This window comes from Protopterus annectens, chromosome 3.part0 (genome assembly GCF_019279795.1).
Source record: "Protopterus annectens isolate FY-2018-M chromosome 3.part0, PAN1.0, whole genome shotgun sequence".
In the NCBI taxonomy this organism is placed as follows: domain Eukaryota; kingdom Metazoa; phylum Chordata; order Ceratodontiformes; family Protopteridae; genus Protopterus; species Protopterus annectens.
Window position 1 is genome coordinate 1,037,822,491 of NC_056731.1, and position 12,500 is coordinate 1,037,834,990.

Genomic DNA, 12,500 nt, shown 5'->3' on the forward strand with positions numbered 1-12,500 from the left:
CACACACACACACACACACACACACACACACACACACACACTCAGGCAATCATATACATATATACATATATATGACTGTGTTTGTATATATATATATATATATATATATATATATATATATATATATATATATATATATATATATATATATATATATATATATATATATACATACATTGTGTGTGTACAAATATGTGTATAGATAGTTATAGACATTCCCCCAGATTTAATAAAATCCATGTAGGCATAGTGTAAAGCCTACATGGAAGGTACCATGGCCTTGAACACGGTACCCCCTCAGTAGCATGGCATGCATATTAATGAAGGTGCGCAACTGAGTGAGAGACATGTAATGGTTAGAGATGAGTAACACATCCCCTGCACTGTGAAAATACAGTATACTGTATCAATGTATGCATATGTATTAAATTTCATTTTTTTATATGTTTGGGCAGCACAGCACACAACAATTGGCATGTGCCAGACATCTAAAAATAGAAACCGAATACATTTAATTATGAATGCAAATATCACATTTAAGCATAGTTGAGTGGGTTTATGTGGCTCTCCGTAGTGCTTAGCAGTGCTTAAATGTAGTATAAAGGTATATATAAAAGTATAGCAGAATTTTGCACATCCACAAATGGCTAGAGTGACAACCATATGTTCAGTAGCTGTAGTTTTTGAATGTGTAGACAGATTATTAAGCATTTATTTTGTAAATACGAATTATGCCAATTATTTTTAAATCCTGCTTTGCTGTGCTCAGCTTAGCTCTGCTAAGCACAGCTTAGCCTTGCCAAGCACTGCTTAAACAAGGAATGCTTTAGCACTGCTTAGCTGGTTTCCACACTGCTAAGCAATGCAAAGCACTGCTCAGCATTTGCTAGTTTAAGCACTGCTCACCTTAGCTAAGCTGGTTTGCGCACTGCTAAGCATTGACAGTTTAAGCACTGGTGAGCTCAACTAAGTCTGTATTGTGCCAAGTGATGCTCTGCATTTTTAAAAATGGCCCAGTGATGTGCAGCACGAAAATAGGCCAATTTATGTGCAACAGGTGGGAATATAGCATAATCTGTTGGAGTTTGAACATTGCAGGAATTATGGCAGATGTTGGAGGATGGCATGCACTTCTGGGAGTCCAGGATCATGGTTGGACTCCTAGTGAAATACTAAGATGTTTAACTGCTGCAGGGCCAGTACCAGGGATCAGAGTATAAGTTGGAAGCCTGGGAGCAGCTGGCACATGATCTCACCAGTGCAACAGGTATACCCTTCACAAGTGAGCAGTTCCATCACCATTTTGACAAACAGAAGTAGGGGAGAGGGAACTAATGGACATCAGGGTCAAGGATGCTTGGGCCATGAATACCCTACGTACTGTTAGCATTGTTTTACCGATGCCTAATCTGAATGTGTGACAGACAAGAATGCATAATGGTGTGCTTCTTTCTCTACAGCTGCAGAGGAGAGAGCTCATAATCTAGAGGCCCATGCAGGGCACCTGGCCAGGCTGCCCCGTGAGTGGGGTGAGTGTGGTGAGTACAGATTAATTTGTAATCTATAGTCAAATACACAAGATAGAGTAATTCCATCACTGCCAGTAGGTATGTACATACTGTAGAGATTTTTGTAATGCAATAGATGTGAATGTAGGGCTGTACTGCAATAATTTTCTACTGCAAGATATAGTGCAATAAAGATTAAAGCATTAAATCTGATAATGGTAATGAAATAAAAATCCTACTGCAATAATTTTGGAATTACAGCTGTATTGCAACACCTGCATTATCCCAACTGTTGTTTAAAAAAGACTCATAAATATGACAATAACTGCATGAAAGTACCCCTAATAAAGCTGCATTGTGCAATATGTGTGTAAGTAGGGCTGTTATTCATGAAATTAAGTATGACATCTGCTTTGAAACAACAACACAAAAAATACCACTAACTGACTCAAGGTTAGCTAAGAAAGAGTGTTATGCTAAACTGTAGATTTAGAGCTGTACTACAAGATATATGCATTATGAAGTTTTCTGCACTAACATCTGAAGCAATACCAGGAACACCCAAGGTTTATTGTGTATATCAGGACTGTCTTGTGTTAACCATTGCATTTCAGCTATATACATTCCTGATCCAAGGTATGGTGCTTCAGGCAAGTATGAAACTGTAATAGCTGTAGACTGCAAATATACTATCTGCAGCTGTATATGAGTCTGGTAGACAACCCAGTACTCCAGTATGGTTTGTACATGTCACAGATATTTCCACTCACTAAGAGTTTACTGGGAACACCTGTATTCTATGTATTAATGGACAGTTTACCTAGTGTCTCTGTCATGCATGAATCTCATGCAAGTGTGTTCAAATGTCAACACAGTCTTGTATAGAACTGTACTATTACAAGGTCATATTTTGTTTCCAGGATAGCTCTAGGCAAATATCAATCAATAGTCAAGAGTGGGTCAGTATCTCAGTTTGTTAAATGCTGTGTCTGATGTACATTTTGTGACACACAGACCAGGGTTCAAATCCAGTGACAACTATTAATAAATATTAATGAATCAGTTATGTAATGTTAGCAGATTTTCTCCCCACAGGAATTACAGGTAAATGGGTGCAGTAGATCTTATTATGGGTTAATAATTTGTGTGCTCAGAAGTAACAGACTGTTAACAGCATTGATCAGGAATGTGATAAGACATCAAAAAATAAAGGCAACAAGTACAATACTAATAAAATATTTTACAATAAATAAAATGTGTAATCTTGGTATGGCTGTCTGCCTGGTTTGTCTATGTATGTTTGCTGACAGTCTAACCCCATGCCTGCCAAGGATAGTATGATAGTTGTTTACTCTCTGTACTGTACATGATACATGTCTCTCAAGTATTATGCTGTCACAGACTGTAATCATTGTCACCTAATCCCTTCTGTCACAGATCTATCATCAACATGATTACATCAGTATCACAGTCACACTACATCAGTCCACAGTGCACCTTGGTAGTCATATAGGTCAACCTGATATGTAATAGTCCTCTGTAGTTGCATACTTGTAGGGGTTACAGCTTGGTCCATACTACCCCATGCGGATAGCTTGAGAGGTATGTACATGCTACAGTAACTTTAGGGCATCGTTATACATAAAGGAAGGGGAAACCTGTTGAGTAATTAACAGTACTGTTGCAAACTATATAGCCTATACTGGTATTAATGGACTATATTTCTCTCTCCTCCACCCCTTATCTTCATCATAATCTATTATTGTTATACATCAGATATAGTTTACTATTAACAAATGTTCTCTAAACGTTATATTGGGTCTTGTGTTTTATTATTGTTATGTGATACAATGGTTGCATACTAACATAACATGTTGAATTACCTATGTTGTTGGCTTATGCAGTAACTATTACTGGCATACTGCTACTATACTGACTGTTATCTCATTTATTGTTGTGTTCCATATACTATGCAATGTTCTGTTACCAGGTTATTTACAATGTTCTGGCATGCTATTACAACTAAATGTTATGTTCATTCTTAAAATATACAAATTCACATAGTTTAATACCACAGCTAGACTGGGTAGGTCAGTTCCTGGTGAGCCACCTACACTACCTCAGCCAGCCATGGCATTGGGTCCCAGCACATCTGGGACCCAAGTTATTGGTGCCCCTCCACTAGCCCTGCACCACCTATAGGTGGAACTGCTTCATGGGATGATGGGGCCAATCCCCCCTGGGAGTGTGGGCAGAAGGGGGGTTGTCACCCATGATCAGCTGCCAGTGATTGTGTGCAGGATAGTGCATCGTGGTTATGAGAACCACCTGTGCTAGATTCAGGGCAGACTGGCCAACTTGGTGGGGCAAGGTGGCCCCGGCACTCAGCCTCCAGCAGAGCCACCTTCGGGGCAGTGAAGGAGCAATGTTGATTGCCAGTGGTTGGGGAGCTCAGTCACACTGCTGCCACCTTGGGGCACATGGATCTCTGATTTCACAACACCCTCCCCATCCAAGGTGTTTACCCCCTCATGTGTCACACACCATCCCTGTATGCTGTCTTGTCTGTCTTGTCTGTCTGCAAATGCAATCTCTCCTACCCCACTTACTTTCCTACATGTACCTATATCCCTTCCCCAACATTCTACTCTCTCCTTTAAAAAGAAAATGGGCGCCTGTCCAATAAAAAATATTGTCCCATACATAGCTCTCCATTTCACACCCATGTTCACTGGACACAATTAATTATTACATGAGTTAATCAACGCCGTTATGTTGCTCTTACCCCTCTCTCTAGGGTGTGAGACTCCAAATTCCAAAGTCTGTACAGCCTCCCTACCTGCCTTTCAGTACGTTTTCCCCTGCTTGCCCCATTTCACCACTTTCCTATCTTTTCTTTTTTTATAATTAGCATGGGTTTAAGTGGAGCTAAGTGGCATGGCACACAGTGCAAACCCACTTATAACTGCTTAAAAGTACCATAATCATCTTATGTTTTTCTGACAATGTTAGATATATCTGCAAAGTAATCACCCCTGTCAAACTACAGCACAGTGCATTAGCCCATTAGGCCACTCAGCTCTAAATTTAAACAAGTGTTTCCACCAACATATCCTGATTGCCAGTGACACACTGCAAGTACATGGGTCCTGTTCACATGGACGACTTTTCATAAAGTTGACTTTCATATGGCCAAGACCATATGATCGACTTTTGAAAAGCTGACCATGGGGAAGTGCTATTTCTGAGTAGTGTGGAATGGGAAAATTTCCCACTTCCACACTGTAGTGCGATCTCGGCGTTGGTATATTAAAGTTACAGGGGGGTGTGAGGAGGCAGAGCCCTCCATGGGGGGTGAAGGGGGCAGAGTCCCCCCTGCTAACAGTTTAAGGTAAATGTTTGTTGTGTTTTTATGTTTATTTTACATGGTCGGCATTCTGAAAGTCGATCATATGGTCTCGGGCATATGAAAGTCAACTATCTGAAATGTCGACCATGTAATGTAGACCCAAGTTCATATAATGGGGAAATTGGCAGTATACATGGGACTGTGATGCAGACACTGCACCAATACACAGATAAATGAATAATAATGGATGAGCGTGAGGCTTGGGATAGCAGGTATAGCTGTCAACTGTACAGGCTGTTTCAGAATAACACTAGGTTTGGCATGGTTTTCACAAAAACATGTGTCTGCTAAACTACTGGCAAGTCCTTAAAGAGCGAGGTTTTGAAGATCATGACAGACGTTTCAGTGTCACACCTCATACCCATCAGAAAACACATGATAATGCAATTCTGGTGTCACTGACTGTATGAATGCCCATATATCTTGGAAATACACTTGCTTCAGCAGTCACTGTTTAGCTCAGTCTGTCAAATGCCATGCATATTGTATATTTTGCCACCCACAGTCCTGGGTTCAAATCCAGTGCATTGCACTTCAGTTACATTCTTGTGAATACAGCAAATAATGACTGAGTCATGCAGTTCTCACCAAAACAGATTGCTGCTACTAAATTAACTGCTACCCATGTTAGAAAGTCAAAGGGCTGTAGGTAGGGACACACTGCATATATTTGTATAGCCTACCTATATCTTGCCTACTACTCTCTGATTGGCACTGTTACATAACAGATGTACCTTAACCACATACCTTGACTGGACTGTTATGGGTACCCTCACCCTAGCTGTGCTGTAACGACAGAGTTGACACTTCTCCCTCAGTGACACATACAGATTGCTGTCTTCCAAAGTGTTCACACTTCCCAATATGAGTCCTAGGCAAAAAGCAGCAGCTACAGACCACAACATATGCAGCTGTATGTTAAGCTACTTGCCACAGACCTACCATGCCTCACAACCCCCTAGAACAAGGGATGCACACAACACCCATACATAAATGGATGGGGGTAAAGGTCAAGTGACAAGTACATGTGAAACAGTCTGTCCCTACAAATATTCAGAGCTGATAGACCAGCAGCTACTGCAGCAGTGTGCATATTCTGATGGGCATGATGTCTGACACTCATATGTCTCTTCCCCCTCACTGACCTCAACCCACAATGTTTCACACTAAACTGTCAGATAATCACAAAGTCATTTGGCAATGGCCAAACATAGCATGAAAAACTGTGGATATACCTCATAAATCTCAACAGTGGATAGTATTTGTACCTACCCTTTGCGATGCTGTAGTCTCCACACCTCACTAATGTCCATCTCAAAGACTAACAAAGGGGCCATGGCCTACATGAAGGCTTTAAATATTCCACTGTTGTACCATGTCATTAGCTAATGGAAGTGCTACCCAGCTGTTCTGAATGCAATTAGCAAGTCTGAGCTACAGATTGGTGCACAGGCAATCACCTGTTATTGAGCATTACCTACAAAAGATAAACAGCTGCCTATGGAGAACCGGTCTGTAACTTGCTTAACCAAGACAGACTGAATATTCAGAAGCATTTTCTTCAGGATTTGTGCAAAAAAGGATTACATCACTCTACCAGCTATGTAATACAAGTCCCCATATAATGGGATGCAGATAGAAGGATGCGGTTATGGGGAATAGGGATTACAACATTAGGCCTGTAGTGCATCTCTGGGAATGACATGGTGGTGATAGTGTGCAGTACAACAGCTATAGGCATACCTCTCAACTGTGCCTGCTGTGAATAACATCACAGTTGTGGCCCTCTCTCTCCCTTCTACAATGGTCAGCTCCTGTACAAATTCTACTGGAGCATGTGTTAGACATATTGACAGTAAGTAAGGGTGGACACAGGTGTTATATCACATGATATACTGTCATACAGCTCCTCTCAGTCTGTGAATGTCACACAGGCATAGTTCAGACATTATAAAGGTAACCGTGACTGTCCCAGATGTACTCTGACTAGGTCACAGTTTAGTTGACATTTGTATGTCAGTGCTTGAGAGCTATGGCTAGCATACCTGTCAACCCCCTATAGCAGGATGTCAGGTCTTAGCCATCATTACTGGGGGGACACGGGCCAAACCTCAGCAACAGAGTGTACATATTGGTCATCCAAAGTAAGAGTATGAATAGAGTAACAGATATTACTGTAGCATAACTGTTTTCTGAGAGTTCTGGCATGTGATAGCCAGATTCTCTATATTCTGAGAACAACCATCAGTTATTGGCCAACTACTTGCCAGATGCCCACAAGTTTGTGCCAAAAGGGCCGCATATATCAGGCACATTTACACATTCGGGAAACATCTGTGTACTGGAGAGGTATGACACCTACAGGGAGGAAATATTACAGTAGGTTTGCATTTCTGTCTGTCATTGTGGCAAACTGATGCTGCTCGATTGGTCCCCAAATAATTATAATAACACACATATATGTGTCTGACAGTTGCTGTAGGGTATAGAAGTGCCACTTTGCCCACAGGGGACACACCACAACAGATGGCATTTATGGCTGTGGAGACATACAACACACTCAGTCATGGCACACAAGGACATAACCAGTATTGCTAATATGTTGGTGATAGCGACATACATAGTGTGTTGATAGACTGTGGGGTATGGTGTGGGAGGTAGCAGTGGCTAGTACAGGCCAAATTGGATGTGCAGAGTCTGTACATAGGGGATATCAATGTATTTGATCCTGTGATGTGAAAATAATGTCATCGTGGATAGCCACAGACTGCATCACAACATTCTGCTGTCCAGGACTCACCAGCATTGAGACCAATGTGCAGGTCTGTGGGCTGACCTCATCGCAGCAGTCAACCAAGCAGGCCTACAGGACAGAGCCTATGAGCAGGTCTGAGACCAGGCAACAGATATGGTCAATGCTGAATGGCAAAGGGCTGCTACTGTGGCCAGGGATTGTGTTCCCATGGGTGGATGGCTTGCAGCAGAACAACCACTCTTGGCCACAGAGGACTTCCTGGCAAACCTGGGAATAGCCATCAGCTCCCAAGCATCCATTGCCCTATACATCATGGAGGTTGGTGCCACTGCATCCACAGCAGAGGACCATCCAGGGAAGCTTGCTGTGTTCAACAGTGTAGTACTGTATCAGTCAATGTGGCAGCCTCTGCATACCAGTACATAGGTGACAGATCTATTGGCATTGGGGGGGGGGGGTTGGTTTTAATGGACAGTTGTGCACACATACTCAGAATGTCTGCAATGTAGGCAGTACTACATTAGTTACTGTTCATGTTGATATATGCACATATTATCCTGTAACAATGCCACATTTGGTATTGCTGACAATACCTCTCCCTCACATTTCCATAGGTACGTCAGCTGTGGCCGGAGTCCAAGGTTCTGTACCTGGCAAGTGTGATACTGTTGTTGTACAGATCATTTATATCCTGAGAATGTTAATGACTGACATTTTGCCCTAGGCACAACTGTTATGCTTAGCCAGAGTAAAATACTTGTATGAATAGAAAACACTGGTGAAAATGTTGAAAATAGAAAACTGTCAACGCCACAGACATGCAGGTGACTGGTGAAAAAAGTTGTTTCTTTATTGCACTCTTCGCCTTCTCAAGGAATACATTTAATTTGTGTTTCACCACACCTTATAAATCATTGGCTTAAAATTTTGGAACCAATCAAAACACTCAACGTGCATTTAAATAATTAAACATTTACACCTGAAAAAAACCATCACTCAACCAACCCAATACATCTCTTCAATACAAAATGTTACACTTGAACCAAATGGCAAGACAATAAATGTTAAATAGCATGAAGATTTGTGCATAATAGAAATGTATGATATACAAAATGTGCAAAATATACATAATGTACCAAAAGGAGTATACTTTCTCTTATTGTATTAATTTATAAAACTCCATTTTATCTGTGCATAATGCAACTCCTGTTAGAATATTCCTTTATTTTTCCCTTTATTTCTTCATTTTAACCCTGCTAAATTCATCAAAGATTACTTATATCACACACCTTATGCAAATAACTGATGTAAATCAAAAAATGTATACTAAATTTACGCATGCTAAATTTACTATATTACCCAAAGCTGTTCACCTCAATATTGACTTTGCAAGATTTACGTATCTAAATTCATGCCATTAGGGAAAAGAGTTTTGAAGTTCAAGATGAACTTGGACTCCATTTCCAATAGTTTATTATTCACTCCAATTTCCCCTTCCGCACTGAATGGCTTACCCAAAACGCAAAATATTAAACCTTCCGCTGACCCATTGTGAAAGTCTATGAAATGTTTGGCCACTGGGCTCTCCTGTCTACTGTTCCTAATGTCTCCTAGGTGTTCCATTATCCTTAATTTGACTTTTCTGGAGGTTTGTCCCACATACCACTTTTGACACCCACAACCAATAATGTATACCACTCCCCCCGAGTTGCAGTCATAGTATTCCAAAGCCTTATATTTCTTGTTGTTAATTAGTGTGCCATCTAGGTTCCTTACTCTATTGCAAACTTTGCAATTCCCGCATTTATATGTCCCTACCTTAGAGATGTTGGTTTTCCTCTTTGGATTTCTGGTATTTAAAATTTCCTTAAGGTTGGGGTATCTGCCATAAGAGAAGGTGATCTTACTAGGAAACAATTTTCCTACTCTATCATCCCCCAGAACCAATGGCCAAAGACTAAACACTGTATCCCTCACAACTCTGGAAAATTGAGAAAATTTGGTGACAAAAAATAATTTGTCTTGTTCAATGGCCCCAGCTTCTTTATTGACCCACCACGTGGACTTAAAACCATGGCCACCTGAACTTCTTTTCCTAACCAAACTTTCCTCCAGGCTCTCCCCTTGCATAGGCACTGGAAGACCCAAATCCTTTTCCACCTTCCTTCTGGCAGAACGCACTAATGTCCCTTGATAACCCCTTGATTTTAATCTATTTTCTATTTTATCAAACTCACATCCCACCAAACTTAGATCAGAAATGTTGTTTCCAATACGTTTGAACTCCCCTGTGGGTAATGCATTTATTAATGCCCCACTGTGCATACTGGAGGCATGCAAAAAATTATCTGCAGCTGTTTTTTTATGATAAGGTCTATGCTGGATTCTGTTGTTCGAATCTACATAAAATTCAACATCCAGATACTGGATATTGCTGCCCCCTATCGTATGAGTGAAGTCCAAACCATAAGGATTTCCTTTAATTTCCGAAATGAATGTATCAAAATCCGAGGGATCCCCTTTGCATAGGAACAACAAGTCGTCTATGAAGCGTCTATATTTAACTACCTTGGCCCTATAGAAATTATTAATATAAATGACAGAATTTTAAGCCAATGATTTATAAGGTGTGGTGAAACACAAATTAAATGTATTCCTTGAGAAGGCGAAGGCCGAGGTATCAGAGTGCAATAAAGAAAAAACTTTTTTCACCAGTCACCTGCATGTCTGTGGCGTTGACAGTTTTCTAAAATACTTGTATGCTCAATTTCATAGGTGTTTACTGATGTGCATTCAATGGGTAATCACAGTTGTGTATTTGCAGGAGTAACACATTTGCACTTATTTTTGAGAAGGTCTATGCAGTCTGCTCTACAGGAGGCAATCACTCACAGATGCCTGCTCACACACAATATGGAGACGGGATAAACCTGAGACAGTGATACTTGAATTGGCATAGTATGCTCAAGACAGGAGCACTGTGTTTAAGGTGTAGGTATATCACATACACTGACATATTGCTTATCATACAGGTGTTTAGTACTCACAACATTAACAAGACATAGCAGTAGTACATAGTATAAAGAACCTGTCTTGTCTGTGTATGCTGTAGTCTGCTTTTGTGTTGTGCATGGGATCAGAAATAAGATGTATGTGCAATGCAGTTGCGGCTCCTTACCTGTAGGTGTATGTGCGTGGATTACCATATATAATAGTGTAGGTAGTAATGTATTTATTTTGTCTTCCCCCTCACAGGTGAACATGAAGGGTGGAGTCTGTCCCCCTCACAACCTGATGTCAGTATCTCATCAGACTCTGATGATGATGGTGGCCATATTGAGGCACAGGTGGGGTTGTTGGGGGCTGCATCTGTCCCATGAGTTGAAATCCCACTTCCTTCACCAATGTCCCAGTGCCCCACACACAGTCAGTATGCCCACACATACCCAGTTCCCTACGGCCAAAGATATCAGACAGTCAGAGTATGATGACATTGAACAGGAGAGTATAGTAACTATGACATCAGCGAGTGTAGACACTCACCATAACCAGAGAGCCGGAGAGGACCCACATAGGCAGACTGAAAGGGATGCTCAAAGTAGGACTGCTGCCCATCCACCACCTGCCATAGGTGTCACATCATGAGTTACTCGCATGTTTCGGGCCATCATGGAGACACAGGCACATTCCAAATGCAACACCAGATAGATGCTCAGGATCATGGATGCATTAATGACTGACATCCATGACTCCCTCCAAAACATTTGTAATGCCATGCATTGTTTCAATGATGTAGTGGACAGACAGTGGCATGATACAGTGTCAGTCCTTGACAGCACATTGTCAGTGCTAGAACATGTGGTGGGAGTAGGGCATCAGACATATGGCCATAGGTCAGCAATAACATCTGTTGAGAGTCTATGTGGCCTTGCAAACTAGCAGTACCTCCTGCACAACAGAAGGGAGGGTGCTGTCCACAACATGACATGCCAGGCCATGGACACATGGTCCTGGGTGGTCATATGGGGGACACGGGCCCAGCAGACACCAGTCACTGTCAGTGGGTAGTACTGCATCTGACCCTGGGAATGGTGGTGCCAGTGCAACACCTGGCAGAGCCAGTTTCTGTGTTCATGGCTGGAGATGGTGAGCTGTCCATTCTGCCATGTATGATCCACAGCTGTCCAACATACCCATGTGTAGGGCTAGCACATGGCTTGACTGTGTACGTGCACACACTCAAACATCACTGTCACATGCAGGTCACCAACAGACACACACGACATCTCTCCAAGACCCAGCTGACCAGCAACCCTTCCTGACTCAGACACATGATGTCAACTGTTTGGAACAGCCTAGGCCTCCGGCACCCCCACATCACACCCTCTGCATGTGATGATACCTGTGGCACATCCCTGCCATCCATACCATCAATGCATGGACAAGCAAATATGTATCTGATGCACAGGGTGACTACATTACATTACATGAAATTTTGTAGTGTGGTAGTGGTATGCCATGACAGGTTCTGAATTCTGGCATTTGTCATGAGTACATATCAAAGTGTTTGCACCTTTGTTCTATGATGTTAGATTGGTGGTAGTGTTGTAGACTGACAGGTGTCTCTCAGAACTTTCCAAAAACCAATGAGACTGGACACTGCTCGAAGACCAACTCCTTCTGTTTATTGAAATTAGATACACAAATGATGAGCGCTTTCGAATCGAGCAAGAGTTGGGGACCCTGATTGACTGTTTTCATACTAGGGGCCATGATAGGAAATTGGTAAATAACAGGATGGAGTTTGGTAGGAATTGTAGGAAGGACA